Consider the following 6,031-nt stretch of genomic DNA (forward strand, 5'->3'; position numbering starts at 1 on the left):
TTATCCCCGTTGGCCTGTCACCATACTTAGCCTCAATAATGTCCTCTGTGGCTAATTAAATGCCCAACCTTGCTTTCGAGATCAAAACCCCATTAAACACAATGTATTCAGTTAACAGCATGTTAAGCTGATGCGTCCTTTGTCACTGGTGTTTGTAAGACGAACTATATTTGCTTGTACGTTAAAGTTAGCGGAGTCTCACAGTTCTTGTACATACTGATACAATCAGTAATGTTGAAATCGCCCCTCTTTGAAGTCATATCGCCCCCCAACTTCAAAAATTGTCACCATCGCCCCCTCGGTAGGCGATATCGCCTCCGTTGAATAACCCTGATTTAGATGATGTTTTGACAAGTTAAATTACTAAGATGAAAATCCTTTTTGCAATTTCCATGAGTCCTTAAGCCAAAACGGTTCTTTTCAACACTGAAAAGGATGCAAACTTGCAGGGATTATTTCCAAAAGACTTGCATTTGCAGTGCTAGCACTAAACAGAAACAAACAGTTATCATTTGGATGTTTCTTAGTTGTCATTTGGATATCAAGGAAGAAGCTATCAACTGTTTTGCCGAAACTATAACTTTATGATTCATTTTGGTTGTAAAAAGGAAGCACAAGGTTTAATCATATGGGTTAAATTTAAGTGACAGTGTTGTAAATTTAAAAGCTTGGAGGAGTACTTCACTTTAAAAAACGAATTATAAGCTGAAAGACAATTATTAGTCTGTACACAAAAAATTAAAGAAAAGATGTTTAAATACCCAGGTTCTGACACAAATGTAATGTGGTTGTTAAATTTGTCGGTTATGATACCAATAAAAAGCTTTACGGCTAGTTTTTTGTGTGGCAATAATCTGTGAAGCGTCATGAGATATGTTGAAACTATGACTGTGACTATAAGTTACTCAAATGAAACATAACCATATTAATCACTGAATAGCAAGTGTGTTAGTTAGTGGTGATTGTTATAACCAGTTATTCTTAAATGTTGTGCAACTGAAATACTTTTTGACTCATTTATTACTATTTTGTTCAATATATTGTTATTGTGTTTTACCGTATTAACATTCGTTTCGAGTCTGTGTCAAGTGTGTTTTTGTGCCACATTTTTACCGCATGTTATTGAGTTTAGCCCGTTGCCTTGCAAGTAAATAAAATTCCCCAATGATACTGTCTGCATGATTTCACCTGTGTACATTAATGCGTAACGAAAAAAAATACTAATTAAGATTTGTATTACTTGTTTTTCTATTCAAATCAATGGCTGGAAATCTAGAACGTTGGCTATTCTACATATTGCCGAGTTATATATGTTGAATAAAGCCTAAAATTTGAAGCAGCACCCCCAGAAATTTTAGGCACGAGCCGCCACTGGTATCAAGTGTATCCAAATTGAGGTAAAATATGTGATACTTTATTGAAGCAAACCTGGTGCTGGAGCAGTACAATTAGCTTCGTCATCGTCAAAATCAAAACAATCGTGATAACCATCGCATACATATTGTTGTGGAAGACAGTAACCAGATCGGCATTGATACTCTTCAGGTCCACATTCTCCTGTGATGATGAAAAAAAGGTAATAATTAAGCAAACTATGCTCAAATTGTGTTATTTAAACAATTGCCAGTCAAACTTTAAAAAGGTAAGAAACTTAAGAATAGATTACTATACCACTAACAAAACTAAAACGGTCCCCGACATATGCAAATTGTTCAACATGCATACTGTTTTTAAAAAGACAATATTGCTGAAGGCTTGTTACCGAAACAGTCGTCAGCAAAATTAACGTGGCATGCAAGCTCTGAGCAGGCAGCTCCAATTAAAGAACAAGTGCCCCGGCAGTCGAACTCATGTGCAGTGCAGTTATTCATATCTGCATAGAAAAACAATTACAAAGTTGCTGAACTTTACAAGATTAAATTCGTTTACAAAAGAGTGTTGTGCAGTAAACCATTCAGCTTGTCACATGCACGACTTTGCAAGATTAAAGCGGGTTTTCTAATGAGCTTTAAGCAGTCAACTCCAGTGCTGGTGACATGCACGACTTTGTAAACTTAAGCATGGTTTCATAGAAAGTTTTATGCAATTAACTACTGTGCTTGTTCCATGCACAAATGTACATGTCAGATTTTCGGACTTTTAGGGCTGAAACTTGCCTGTGACATATTCGTGTGGAAGACAACCAGTCTCATCATCTCCCTTCGCACAATCCCATACTCGGTCACAGCGGTAAAATTGTGGGATACAGGCTCCAGATGCGCATCGGAATTCGTTAGCTGCACAGTTTCCTGCAAAAAGAAACCAAACTGTTGGAATTGTTGTGATATTACGGTTCTACATATGTTGTACCTAGTCGTGCACATGGAGCTATGTGTTCCCTTCCGGATCAATATGGCCTGGGACAACAATGTCTTTATAACAGTGGTCCATCTTTTTGTAGTCACAGCCCCCCATTTATAAATTTTACACGCCAGCGGAACCCCAACGTAATTTTTCGTATGCCTCTCTATGTTATTCGTTTTTCGCATTATACGCAATATACTTTTTGGACAGCATTTTATTCAACCTTAAAAGTCCCAAATCTTAATTAAGTTCTATACTGCAGCAAGAAATAAATAAATGTTATAGTGTGCAAGGGTTGAAACAAAGTACTATAAATTCCATTGTTCATGTGTGTTGTGATGCCCAGGTTTCACTTGTATTATGCACAATCGTAAACACGCTTCGAAAACTTAACAAAATATTTTACTGTTGGTAAATGGTACTAAAATATTTGCCTCCACGTCCCCCCTGAAACATTTCACGGACAGAAAATATCAAGCATTTCTTCTGTTAGGTGAAAATGTGAAACTGAACCAAGCAGTTACCACTACATGAGCGGATCTACTAACACAGGAACTATCAACACGCCAGTTTGGGCATTTCTTATAGGTGACGCAACAGAGCATACGCGTAACTTTTCGCACTATCTAGCGTTTCCCATAAGAATCTTACCTTTGCATACGGGATTGACATCACCAGCTGGGCAAATGTGCGGCTGGCACATTATTAAATTTGGTCCACATACCATAGAAGGAAGACACTGGAACTCATGGTATCGGCAACCCTCAGTAACTATAAGTGCAGAATATCGAAAACGTGTAAGGCAACGAAAACAATGGTTTAAATTTTTTTGTTAAGTTTTAAAATACTGAAAGTAAACTGCATTAAATCACTTAAATTTTGCCACGTTTCAATTTTTGGTTGGCCTCACCAGTGTTTTTTAAGGTGTTTTGGGGGACCGAAAGCGGTTTCCCAAAATTTGGACTTTAGACCATTTTGGAAAATTTTGGATTTTTAGGTATTTAAATGAAACACTCGCGGTCTCTTAAAACTACTTAGCGGTCACCCAAACCAAACCTTAAAAAAACCTGGGCCTTACCTTATACCAAAGAAACAGTTAAAGATTTACAGTCCCTTCTTTTGCATGCTTTGGCTACATAATATTGGAAAAGGTCTGACTTAAGTGATTGAGCATTGGGTTGGGGAGTTGAGGTTAAGTGCAGAGTCAAGTTGGTCCGAAAAAAATATTGCGAAACACTACCGCTCAAGTCCGGCCAGTCCGCCAATTTAGGTCATTAGTCAAACCCTGAAATTAATTTAATTACTCGTGCAGTGGATTTCGTCATCCCCATCAACACAATCAGGTCTTCTGTTACATTTCATGTAAAGAGGAATACAGGATCTCCAGATTGGCATTCGAATTCGTCGGCTGCACAGTTTCCTATATATACGTATGAAATTCACATTGAAGCAAAAACAAGCAAACTTAAACTAGAAGAGTTGCCCGGCACAATTTTGTATACGAAATAATCTCAAACTTGCGGACACCTCTCTGTTTTACTTACACGTTCCTATTACTAGTCGGATATGACGCTGCAGCTCAATAAAGCTTTGACCACTTCACTGGTGACACCTGCGACTGTCAAACGTTTTTATGAAGGTTATGGAATACGCTTTTTGTCTTAATCTTTTCACCTGTTGGCTAACTCAGCCACATGTATTGCTTCAAGTCGGAACTCTGTCCCAGATAGTGGCAAAGTTTTTTCACGTCGAGTTACTGCTACTACTATGTCTTCACACTCTGGAATAAGCTACAGTAGTGCTACTAGTTTACTTGTTAAAACTGTTGTCCTGCGACAGATGCTCATTAGGCACAAGGTCGACTTCAGGCATTGCGAATTCCTGGTACGAACACGCAGAGTGACTCCAGCACGTCCCACATTTAGTCCAGCGACCCAACTATCGTGCTCATCAGAACGTGCTTACTAGCACTACACTGTAGCTGAAGTTAGCTTACCCGTCAAACTTACCATAGAAATTGATGGTTTGGACACAATAGACCGTCTCTTGTAAACAAACAAACTTGTGTAATGCATCATTTGGCCGAGTGGATAACTATGTTCAAAAGGTTGTGGGTTCAAATCTTGACACAACATGTTTTCATCAAAAAACTTTTTTGAATATCGATAGTCTGCTGTAATTAATTGTTGTGTCAACGGCGGGTTTCAAAAACACGCCATGTTCACTGCTGCGCACCTTTTACACTTAACGTTTTTACGAGACGCTTACTTGACATCTTTTTTATTGATTCTGATTATTTTATTTTATTGTAACTGGTTTGACCCTGCATAGTATTATGATGGCATGAGCATCGGCGGAAACGTTTGAACAATCAAACATGCCTCTTTTTACGTCTATTCGGGCCGTTATTTTCATCACATTGCGACGCATAACTGCTGAATATCAGTGTGTTCCACAACATTGTGTTCTAAAGTTGTACTAGACTTGAAATGTATAAGCTTTGTCACCGGGATCTATAAACAAGATGACAAAGATTGTCAAATGCTTGAGGAAGAACAATGCCATGGTTGTATAATGTGTAAACCGTTATATTCCTGAATAAAAAATGTGAAGTACTTTAACAAAATTTATACATATTGCTTAATAATCAAAACGTGTGTGCGTTCAGAAACACGAAAATCTATGCTGGTTATAAACTGGTGTTTGGGAATTACGTGTACATTTAATATTGCTCACATTGTTTCTCAGTGTACTCAGGATGTTAAGTGTGACGGACAATACTGCAGTTTGGACAGTGCTTCACACTGCACTTTTGACATGGTCATTTATAGCTAATTTAACTTATAGTTGTGTAAATTATTTGGACGAAATCTAAATGTAGACTTTGGCATTCATTGACGTGTAACTTCCGGATTTTATTTGAAGTCAGACTTGTGAAAGGAAGGTATTTTTTTTTAGAAATCCGCCCCGTGTTTTGTGATCATCTAATTGTTACAGCGAGAATTTGTTTGTATGTGTTTTTCGTTTTCTGTTGCTAGTTTTTGCCAGTGATATGATTTTATTTACCGTGACGTAACAAAGCGCCTACCATAATTGGTGTAGAAATCTTAAGCGTAACAATGCGTATTATGTCATTAGTGGTGCACCAGCACGTTTTACAGTTTCTTTCTGTGCTGTAAACAGCCTTTTCACTTGTTACAGGCTTTGGCTTATCTAATTTAGTTTTGGAAATATATATGTTATAACATGTACTGGGTTCCGCTATAAATCATGAGTCACAAAAAGTAAAGTGAAAAAAGTTCTTAAGGGTTCAGAAAAATCCCCCAGCGGCTTCTCGAATTGATTTTTATTTACTTGGTAATGATGTAGTACAAAATGTCGACATTGTTCCGGACACCATGTCCGACCACTACGTGCTCTCTTACCACGTGAAAAGGGTTACTAGAAACTAAACACAAGTTTCCTGACCGATATATAGAAACTATTCAATTCGTCATTGACTGGTAAAAAACGGATAATCAAGATTCCGCCACCAATCTGCATGTCCGATGGGACGCTTTAAAAGCTATAATTCGAGGGAAAATAAATCGGTACGCATCTGTAAAAAAGAATAACAGCGCCAAACAACACTGTAAACCAATTTGGGTAAAAATTACCCAAAAACGTTGGGTATCTTGGTGGGAAAACT

General features: G+C 37.7%; 1 long non-coding RNA gene across 1 annotated transcript; it reads left to right on the plus strand.

Annotated features, from left to right (window-relative positions):
* Nucleotides 1-1,493: 1,493 nt before the first annotated feature.
* LOC145220437 (uncharacterized) lies at nucleotides 1,494-5,827 on the plus strand. Its single transcript, XR_013858178.1, has 2 exons — nucleotides 1,494-1,576; nucleotides 2,144-5,827. It is a non-coding gene; the product is annotated as an uncharacterized LOC145220437 (long non-coding RNA).
* The last annotated feature ends 204 nt before the right edge of the window (nucleotides 5,828-6,031 follow it).

This window comes from Phallusia mammillata, chromosome 3, assembly GCF_965637545.1.
Source record: "Phallusia mammillata chromosome 3, kaPhaMamm4.hap1.1, whole genome shotgun sequence".
Classification (NCBI taxonomy): domain Eukaryota; kingdom Metazoa; phylum Chordata; class Ascidiacea; order Phlebobranchia; family Ascidiidae; genus Phallusia; species Phallusia mammillata.